At 54.4% G+C, this 9,727-nt stretch overlaps 1 long non-coding RNA gene across 1 annotated transcript; it reads left to right on the top strand.

The window, feature by feature from the left end:
- The first annotated feature begins 722 nt into the window (after positions 1 to 722).
- On the top strand, positions 723 to 5,059 carry LOC143270040 (uncharacterized). The gene is made up of 2 exons (XR_013046900.1): positions 723 to 1,019; positions 4,892 to 5,059. It is a non-coding gene; the product is annotated as an uncharacterized LOC143270040 (long non-coding RNA).
- Positions 5,060 to 9,727: the final 4,668 nt, after the last annotated feature.

The raw sequence follows: 9,727 nt of genomic DNA on the forward strand, positions 1-9,727 counted from the left end.
TGGCCCCTCCCACTTCACAGACACACCCTCTCCTGGCTCCTCCCACTTCACAGACACACCCTCTCCTGGCTCCTCCCACTTCACAGACACACCCTCTCCTGGCCCCTCCTACTTCACAGACACACCCTCTCCTGACTCCTCCCACCTCACAGACACACCCTCTCCTGACTCCTCCCACTTCACAGACATACCCTCTCCTGGCCACTCCTACTTCACAGACACACCTTCTCCTGATCCCTCCCACCTCACAGACACACCCTCTCCTGATCCCTCCCACTTCACAGACACACCCTCTCCTGGCCCCTCCTACTTCACAGACACACCCTCTTCTGACTCCTCCTACTTCACAGACACCCTCTCATGGCCCCTCCCACTTCACAGACACACCCTCTCCTGGCCCCTCCTACTTCACAGACACACCCTCTCCTGACTCCTCCTACTTCACAGACACACCCTCTCTGGCCCCTCCCACTTCACAGACACACCCTCTCCTGACCCCTCCTACTTCACAGACACACCCTCTCCTGACCCCTCCTACTTCACAGACACACCCTCTCCTGGCCCCTCCCACTTCACAGACACACCCTCTCCTGACTCCTCCTACTTCACAGTCACACCCTCTCCTGGCCACTCCTACTTCACAGACACACCCTCTCCTGGCCACTCCTACTTCACAGACACACCCTCTTCTGACTCCTCCCACCTCACAGACACACCCTCTCATGGCCCCTCCTACTCAGTCACCCACTCACCAAAGGCCTGGAAAGGTACCATAGACAAAGCACCTACTGTGTGCTGAGCTCCCCCATAACTTCACAATCCATCCAGAAGACAGATCAGCAAAAGAGATTTCCACGAGAGAAAGGTCCCACCAGGTTCAAGCCCAAGGCAGGCTGATCTACTTGAGTTAGGCCTGTGGGCAGGGAGGAAGGTTGGCAGCCTCTCTCCCTGGGTCTGCTCCCCTCACCCTTCACTCTTGATCTTCCTCTTCAGCCTGGGTGTCTGGACAAGAGCAGGAGGTAAGGAAACCACACTCCTGCTGAGAATCAAGTCCGAGATGAGGTCAAGGGGTCCAGGCTGGAGCTCTGCTGTGATTGGTGTGGGAGGAATAGATGGCTCAGGGGAGATGTAATCGCCCAAATTCTGTCCCGATCCCTGGGTTCCTTTTGTCCTCTGGGTAGGAAATGGAGGCAGCCATTCTCCCTCCCCTGATTGGCCCACCACTTACATGGCTCATAGGAGCTTCGACGTGGCGGGAGAGAAAGATCAGTATGGGGAAGAGAGAGATAGGTCATTGTGGGCTGGGACTGGGGAGTGTCCAGGGAAGTGGTTCCATCGTTCTGAGGAAGGAAGGGGAGGGAGGGAGGGAGGGAAGAGCGGGAGGTCAGGTCTGAGGGGTTAGCTTTTGCACTCATCCCAGGAATCAGTTCTTCCTCCATCTTCAAGGACATGTGAGGCTGCAGAAGGTGGGGAGATGGGGGTGGTGCCCCTCAGGCTAGCTAGTTACCCCTAGAGCCAGCTGGGGCAAGTGGCTGACTCATACCCAATCCTCACCCTAGCTCAGCCTCTAGGGAGCAGTGGTCACCAGCACTCAGGGTCAAAGGGCAAAGTCAGGCTGGTGCCTAGCTTCCCAATCTCCCTTATTGCCAGCCCCCAACCCCCATGCCCACCCCAGCCAGCGGTGGGTTGACCACCCTACCTGCCTGTCTCCTTCCAAAAACACCGGGTTCAGAACACAACTCACCTCCAGATCCTGCTCAATAGCTGTGTGGCCTTGGGCAAACTGCTTAACTTAGAACCTTAGTCTCCCTGTCTCATAAACTTCATAGATGCAGCCAGCCAGTTGTAATGGTGTACATACTTTTAACCTCCCGCCCTGGAGAGGCAGAGGCAGGTGAATGTCTGTGAGTTCCAGGCCAGCCTGGTCTACATAGTGAATTCCAGGACAGCCAGGGTTACATAGTGAGACCCAGTCTCAAAAAGAAGGAGGGAGAAGGAGCTGGCGAGATGGCTAGGCAGTTTAGAGCGCTTCCCTTGCAGATGACCTAGGTTCCGTTTTTTCAGGACCCACAAGGCAGTTGCCACCCCTAACTCCAGGTGAGGGAATCCAGCGCCCTCTTCTTGGCTTTAGGGGACTCCTGACACTCGTAATGCACATAAACTCATGCAGGCCCACACACATAGACACAAAAATAATAAGTCTTTTTCAAAAAAAAAAAAATCATAGCTGTTGGAGCCAGACTAGACTTAAAAGTATCCAGGGACAGGATGCCTCAAACCCTAGCGAGTTCCCTGGAGGAAAAAGGGGGCGTCAGGAGCCGGCAGGGGTCGCTGTGAGAGCGCTCCCATCTGCGCTGGAGGGGCTGCAGGGAGAGGGGGTGCAATCCATCTGTGTACGGACACCCCCCAGCTCTGCAAATTTCCCACCCGATCCCGGTCCCTCGAGGGCTCGCGCCGCCCCTCTGTGCACTGCAGGGCCCCCGCGGGCCACCCCAGGGCGGGCTGGCCTCCCGCTGCGGGGCTGGGGCCACGAATGGGCGCGTCAACTGGGGCAAATTAACACGTAGCAAAACACCCCAGCACCTGGAGAAACAGGAGCCGGGCTGGGGGAGGGGGCCCGAGCGGGCGATAATTCACCCGGGCGTCCTGCGGCCTCCCGCCGCCCCCCAGCTCGGCCAGCAGCCTCCGGTTTCAAAGGCGGACAAATGGCGCACTGTGCGGCTGTGAGGCTCCCTCGCTAAATCTTCCTGTCTTCGACTCGCTGTAACCTGAGCCTCCCGCGCTGACCCTCCCCTGGAGGCCTAGGGGGGCCGGGAGGGATGCTGGAGGAGGGGGAGCCCAAGAAAGTCTGAGCCCTCTTTTGCTTCTCGTTAGCCCGGGTCAACTCCGGCCCACCTCAGTGGCTGCCCTGGTCCCTCAACCGTGGGGGTCCCCCCACCCCGGGATGCTGAAGTAGCGGAATGCGTGCGTGCTTCTTTGAAGGGGGCTCCTGCTTCTAGATGCTTCGGGGTAGAACCGGCTGTGCAAGTGTGTGTGAGGCGGACTGGCTGGAGGGAGGTCGCATGTAGAAAAGTCATTTTTTCGGATGGAGCTGAAGAGCAGAGTCGTCGCCTGGTCGCCTGGCCACCTCGGGGGCCCCAACACAGTCACCTGCAGAGCATCCTAACACTCTGCTAGGAAGGGACCCGGAGGCCAGGGAAGGGTCATATTTCCCCTGGCCAGCTCCACCTGGGAACCTGATAGAGCCCCTGGTACCTTATTCAGGAACCTGCCTGGCCCTGGTGGGCTTGTGATCCGGCCCGGGGCAGAAGTGGAATCCCAAAAGCCCTTGCGAGTTCAGGCTTCTGAACGCCTGGGACATTTAATTAAAAGGGGGCTGGCTGAATGGGGGAAGGGCGACAGCAGGGGTGAAGGGCAGGGTTAGGCCCCTGTTGAACCCTAGAGAGAGTCAGCAAGGCTAAGGGTCAAGACGCAGAGTTGAGGTCAGGGGTCAGGAAAGTGGCAGGTGAGGGAGGGTGCCCACACAGATGGAGGAGGGGACTGTCTGGCAAGGTCTGCCCCGGGTAAGTAGACTTCATTCATTCTATGAGCAACCTGGGATAGTGGAACACAACTTAACCCCAGCATTCTGAAGGCAGAGGCAGATGAATGGCTACACATTCGAGGTCAGTCTGAACCACACAGCAAGAAGCTGCCTAGAATAAAAATAAAAAATAACAATAAAAAGGTTGGGGATAGGGTGGCTCAGATGGTAGCGTGCTTGCTTAACTTGCATGTAGCTGTGTCCGGTAACCCCAGCACTTGGGAGGTGGAGGCAGGGGGATCAGAAGTGCAAGCGCATCCTCCACCGCATAGGGTTTAAAGCCAGACTGAGATAGATGGGACTCTGTCTCAGAAAGAAAAGGAGCTGGGCACATAGTTCAGTAGTGGGGTGCTTGCCTCTGTGGGTGAGGCCCTAGGTCAGTCCTCGGTCCGAATAGGATGAGTCACTGAAGACTCTGCACGCACCCATGCTATCTCGTTTTAATGGAACCAACCCTCTGTGCTCACAGTGGTCACCGCGAGACCTCGGCCAAGGCTGTGCAGACAAAGCTAAGCAAGGTTGGGAAGTGACAGGGTGATTACATGCTGGGACTCAGCCTCAAGCCTCTGGGAAATGAGGAAAGCAGCCCCGAGGTACCTGGCAGGAGCGTTCCCAGCAGAGGAAGGGTGAGGGAAGTCCCTGTCTGTGAGTAAACCTTGCCCAGAAAGTTCCAGAAAGAATTGTGAGGGGGCTCGAAAGAAACGGAAGAAAAGGCTGGGGAGGGAGGGGCTGGGAGCTGCTAGGATTGTCCAGGACTGGCTCTGTGCCTGTTTCCCCCTCTGAGTAAGAGGGACCCTTGAGTGCACAGCAAGAGGAAAGAGGTAGGGAACGGGAGACATCAGAGCATATTCTCAACCCGTGGGAGGAACGACCCTTTCACAGGGGTCGAATATCGGATATCCTGCATACCAGATATTTACATTACAATTCATAGCAAATACAGTTATGAAGCAGCAACAAGAATCATTTTATAGTGGGGTCACCACAGTATGAGGAAGTGTGTTAAAGGGTCGCAGCATTTTAGGAAGGGGTGAGCCACTGTGTTAGAGACAGGTGGAGCCAGTTCCCCCAGAGAATTTCAGGCCAAGGCCTCTGGGTAGCGGCCTTCAAGTCTCTCCCTCCACATCTCCCTCTCATCAGAGTCTCCCCCCTCCACAGCAGGAGACACCACTTCACTGGAACCAGGCCTGAAGAATTTTGTCACCCATCCACCCACCCCCACTTGTTTGCTAATAAAAAGACTGGGGGGCCCTGTCTGCTCTCCTCCCATTCTCCCCCTGCCGATTCCCTCTCCCTTTCTCTCCCCAGAGCTGATGCAGTTAATTGGAGCGTCTTGAAAGTGCACATTAACACAGAGAGAGCCGCGGAGACGTCTTGGCAGCAGAATATCGTTATCACTTCTTGAGCTCCAGCCAAAATCCCCTCGCGGTCAAAACACAATTCTTTAAACTAAACAATTAAAGATTTGTGCGAGTGTGGCTGCCATGGGGTATCAGCCTGGGGACTCCTGCCTGTGTCAGTGACAGCCTGGTCTGGGGGCCCAGCCAGGTGATGGGCAGGGTGGAGGGTGAACAACAGGTCCTTGGCAGGAGCTGGGCCACCAGAGCAACCTGCCCCCTGTTCCCAAATCAGGGCAAAGTGGGTTTGAGACCCCCGAGGAAAGCATGGCAGGCCTATGCAAGCCCATTTCAACCCTCCCCACCCCATACCCATCAGGAGTTGGGAGTCCAAACCTACCTTAAAGTCACCTGCCTTTTGCCAGGTCCATGTAGACACTCCCTTTGTTCTACGTGTTTCATAAAATGAAGTGAGAGCCTGGAGAATATCAGAGGTTAAGAACACAGGCAGGAGCCTCGTGCAGTGGCACACGCCTTTAATCCCAGTACTCAGGAAACAGAGGCAGGCAGATTTCTCTGAGTTCAAAGCCAGCTTCCTCCATGTAATAAGTTCAGGTCAGCCAGGGATATGTAGACAGACCCTATCTCTAAATTAATTAATTAGTTAGTTAATTAATTAAGGCAGGCTGTTCTTCTAGAGGATCTGGGATTCTGTTCCCAGCTACCTCCATGGTGGCTCACAGCCCTCTGTTAACTCCAGTCCCAGCGGGTCACACACCCTGTTCTAGCCTCTGCTGGCACCAGGCACACATGTGGCGCACAGACATACATGCAAACAAAACACCCATACACATAAAATAAATACATGCACACACAGAGATACTTGCCACATCCCAGAGCACGGGATGCTGGGGAGACCAGGAAAGGGTTCTCTGCCTCCAGCTGTTTGGAAGTGCTTCTCCTCCAGCTGCTGAGGAAGCTGGAGTTTGCAGAAGCAGAACTGAAGCCAGACAGCCTGGACTCAATCCCAGTCTCCACTGTCCGGCTGAGTGACTCCGAGTCAGTGGTCAGCCTCTCTGTGCCTCAGATTTCCCCACTTGGAAACTCTGGTTGTTGATCCTGCCTCCACCTCACAATGTTGATAAGAAAATCGAATAAAGTGTGGATGCCAGATCAGGGCCTGGCCCATTGGAAGCTCTTGAGGCCTGGCCCATGGCAATTGTTAATATTTCTGTGACTTCCCTATTGGGCTCAAAGGTGGCCTTACATTAACATGCGGCCTCAAATGCATGTCCCTGTGTAGGAAGGATCTCTCCTGCTGAATCTGGGATGGACAGGATAAAGTAGCCCCATGCAACTTCCAAGGGTAGGCCACAATAAGCTTGCCTCTTGTCGAGTTCACTGTCAAGTACCTCGGGAGGAGTCCACCATGGTGACAAGCCACACTTGGCTTCGTGGAGAGGTCACCGGGACACAGGGAAGGTTGCCTGGCCCAGCGCCCAGCAGTTATGTCCACCCCGTTGAGATGCTAGACATGTGAGTGAAACAGATACAGCCTGGACATCCCTCCGGTTCCAGCCTTTGTCTGGCTCCAGTCCCAGCTGCCTCCTGTTGGAACCAAGTGAGAGACCCCACAGGAAAAACACCCTGCTGAGCCCAGTCACTGTGTGCCTGTGACAGACGGTAAATCTGTCTTAAGGAATAAAGTCTTAGGATCTTAGGAGGGTCAGAAGGAACTTCGGCAATCCTAATGCGTGTGCGTGTGCGTGTGCACGCACACGCATGTGGTTCACATCCACTTCATGCAGAGCCAGAGGCCAGAGGAGAATGCCAGGCATCTTTCACATCAGTCTCTACCTCAATACTTTGAGACAGGGTCTCTCACTGAACCCAGAGCTGAGGTGGTAGCCAGCAGATCTTAACAATCCTCCTGCTTCCAGTCCCAAGCACTAAAATCACAAATGCACACAGCCACACCTGGCTCTTTAGAGAGGTGCTAGGGATTTGAACTTTTGACTTCATGCGTGCTCAGCAAATGCTCTAGCCCACTGAGCCAACTCCCCAGTCCAGCAACCCTCATTTGAATCTAATTCTGATCATGACCCCAAAATGGCCTCCCATCACTTATTAGAGGCGTATACTTTTAAATTTTATTTACATGTCTATATGTCTGTGTGAGTCAATGCCACATGAGTACAGGTGCCTACAGATTCCAGAAGAGGCCCTAGATTCCTGCAGCTGGAGTTATAGGCAGTTTTGAGCTTCCGGATGTGGGTGCTTGGAATCAAACTTAGGTCCTCTGGAAGGGCAGCACGAACTCTTAACTGCTGAGCCCATTGAGGCACCTTCTGGGTAAGTTCTAGTCCCACTTCACAGCCTGGCAGGTCTCCTAGGCTCAGCGTCCTACTTCCTCTAAAACCACCTCTTCCCACTTTCCCTTCCCTTCCTCTGCTCCATACACTCTGGCTTCCTAGTATTCCTGGACAACGCTGACCAGGCTCCTGCCTCAGAGGGAACTCACGGTTCCTCCACTGAAGAGGCTTTCCCTGCGCTCACTTTTTCCTTCTTTCTCCAGGGGAAGAGTCGGCCTTCCTGACATAGCACCCCCAGTCACCCCAGTAGTCCTTGGCCCCTGCTGTCTTTTCCCTCTGTATACTCTTGGCTCCCTGACATCACGGCGCAAGCTTAATTTTACATCCGTTGGTTAGCTTTCCACTTTATCCTGGAATTTCAGCTCTGGGAAGGTAGACCTTCTGTCTACACAGCTGGCCTCTGAGCTCCAAAGCAGAGACCACTGCTTAGGACATATGACTCACTCATTATTTGTGGAATGTATGGTTCCTTCTCCATCCAACGGAAGGTAACTGAGGCCCAGAGACAGGAGAGGAACTTGTCCGGGGGGCATAGCTGTCTAGCAGGCCCCGCCCCTAGGCTCATCCTCCTTAGCTCCCCCTGTTCACCTGCTCCTCCCAGAAGATCCTTCACTCATCTCCACCCCCTTGTCACTCAGACAAGCCCAGAGCCCTTAGCTCTCCCGGTTATTTCTGCCAAACAGTATTTACAATAAACTTTGTTTGAACTTTTGTCTAAGTGATAATAATAATAACATGATAATTATACGGAGTATAACGTACAGCCAGCTGTACTTAATTAAAGCTGTAATTTCACTAAGGGTTTCTGAATATGGAGTGAACCGCAAGAGTTGTGCCACTCGTTCCCTATGTGGGGATTACATCCACCCAGGAGTGAGCCAAGACCTAGGAGCCAGAGGCTGCCAACAGGGCCGAGCTGCTGAAAGCGTAAGTGTTCCCATCTTGGGGCTATATATGGGGTAGGATCAGGAGAGCTTTGAGCCAAACATCGAGTCTGGAACCTCTCTCTAATCATTCACATGGATTTCTTCTGAGCTTTGTTGGTTTTCAGGCAAGGTGTGTGTGTGTGTGTGTGTGTGTGTGTGTGTGTGTGTGTGTGTGAATGTATGTGCATGTGGAGGCCAGAGATAAACCTCAGGTGTTCTTCCTCAGGCATATTCACCTGTTTTTAGAGACAAGGTCTCTCACTGGCCTGCTGCTCAGGAAGTAGACCGGATTGGCTAGGCTGTGAACTCTAGGCAGCCCTCTGCCTCTGCCTCTCCAGCAGGTTTATAAAAGCACACCGGCATCTCACTTGGCTGCTGCTGCTGCTGCTGTTGTTATTTTTGTTGTTGTTGGTGGTGGTGGTGGTGATGATGATGATGTTTTAAATTCGGGTTCTGGGGATGGCACTCAGGCCCGTGGGCTTGCTGAGCAGACTCTTTACCCACTTGAGCGATCTTCGTCCTGGAAGATTGTTTCTTTCAAGACTAGAACACAGGGCTGATGGACAAGGAAGAGCAGGACCGGCCTGCGGCTCCGCAGTGTGAGACAGGAAGGTGAGAACCTGCCCAGAGGCAGGCAGAACAGCTGTGGCCTCAGTCCACAGAACGCCACCTCAAGCGGGTCATACTTGGGGTGCTGTGCCAGGCTTTGGGGCTACTTAGGGAGGCATGGGACTTTGCCCAGCTGAATTGGATCGCGCCAGCCTGAGGAGCTAAGCACACAGGGCCCTCTAGAATGGGCTAGAACAGCCAAGTTCTCAGAGGGCAACAGGAGGGCCTTGTGGGTCACCTCGCTTGTTCCTAGCGTATGAACGCACAAGTATGCGTGCACACACACGCAAACATAAAGCAGGTGGAAGAGGTCGGCTGGACTCAAGAAAACCCTTTCTTGTGGGGCTTACCCGGAATGGTGGGGTCAAACAGAGGCAGCTCGAATTGTCTGAAGAGGCTGTAGGCAGGATAGAGGCTGAGCTAGCCCCGCTAAGAGATGCAGATATATTCCTAGGTAATAAAATATCCTCTTTTCAACATCAAACTTAATGGCCCAGGCCTCAGGTAGAAGTGTCTTATCAGAACGCACTCCCTCTCCCTGGAGAGGCTGCAGCAGGCAGGGAAAGATGGCCGGGGGGGGGGGGGGGCAACTTGGGCTCCCCTCACCTTAGAGCAAGGAGCACGTGGTCCCAAGGTCTCTGAAAGGCTGCTGTCTACTGAGGCCGCTTTGCACCACAGCCGTCCCTTGAATCAGACTCCTGCACGCGAGCTATGCTTGCCCCTTCCCGCTTTTCCTGGTCCCCTCCTCCCCCTGGAGTGCCCTTCCGCCCCCCTGAGCTGCGCAGGGCTGGGTCCGTGTCTGCGTGTGGACTGCCTTCCCCATCTGAGTTCTGCCTTGCAGCTGGGACAGAGGTGGGAGTCACGGAAGCCTGTCTGGGAGTCCTGCGCCTGCGTACTCCC

Source organism: Peromyscus maniculatus, chromosome 21 (assembly GCF_049852395.1).
Source record: "Peromyscus maniculatus bairdii isolate BWxNUB_F1_BW_parent chromosome 21, HU_Pman_BW_mat_3.1, whole genome shotgun sequence".
Taxonomy (NCBI): domain Eukaryota; kingdom Metazoa; phylum Chordata; class Mammalia; order Rodentia; family Cricetidae; genus Peromyscus; species Peromyscus maniculatus.